Source organism: Physeter macrocephalus, chromosome 19 (genome assembly GCF_002837175.3).
Source record: "Physeter macrocephalus isolate SW-GA chromosome 19, ASM283717v5, whole genome shotgun sequence".
NCBI lineage: Eukaryota > Metazoa > Chordata > Mammalia > Artiodactyla > Physeteridae > Physeter > Physeter macrocephalus.
Genome location: NC_041232.1, coordinates 55,087,132 through 55,088,144, shown reverse-complemented (window position 1 = coordinate 55,088,144; position 1,013 = coordinate 55,087,132).

The window sequence follows — 1,013 nt, the reverse complement described above, 5'->3', positions numbered from 1 at the left end:
ATATGGGTCTTGTTTTTGTATCCATTCAGCCAGTGTATGTCTTTTGGTTGGAGCATTTAATCCATTTACATTTAAGATAATTATCTATATGTATATTCCTATTAACATTTTCTTAAATGTTTTGGGTTTGTTTTTGTAGGTGTTTTACTTTGTGTTTCCTGCCTAGAGAAGTTCCTTTAGCATTTGTTGTAAAGCTGGTTTGGTGCTGCTGTATTCTCTTAGCTTTTGCTTGTCTGTAAAGGTTTTAATTTCTCCATCACATCTGAATGAAATCTTTGTTGGGTAGAGTAGTCTTGGTTGTAGGTTTTTCCCTTTTATCACTTTAAATATGTCCTGCTACTCCCTTCTGGCTTGCAGAGTTTCTGCTGAAAGATCAGCTGTTAACCTTTGGGGATTTCCTTGTATGTTATTTGTTGCTTTTCTCTTGCTGCTTTTAATATGTTTTCTTTGATTTAATTTTTGATAGTTTGATTATTATGAGTGTTGGCATATTTCTCCTTGTATTTATCCTGTATGGGACTCTCTGCTCTTCCTGAAATTAATTGACTATTTACTTTCCCATAGTAGTGAAGTTTTCAACTATAATCTCTTCAAATATTTTCTCAGTCCCTTTCTTTTTCTCTTCATCTTCTGGGACCTGTATAATTTGAATTTTGGTGTGTTTAATGTTGTCCCAGTGGTCTCTGAGACTGTCCTCAATCCTTTTCATTCTTTTTTCTTTATTCTTTTTCTTTATTCTGCCCTGTGTTAGTTATTTTCACTATTTTATCTTCCAGGTTACTTATCCATTCTTCTGCCTCAGTTATTCTGATCTTGATTCCTTCTAGAGAATTTTAAATTTCATTTATTGTGTTGTTCATCATTGTTTGTTGGCTCTTTAGTTCTTCCAGGTCCTGTTAAAAGTTTCTTGTATTTTCTCCATTTTATTTCCACAAGTTTGTATTATCTTTACTATCATTACTCTGAATTCTTTTTCAGGTAGACTGCCTATTTCCTCCTCATTTGTTAGGTCT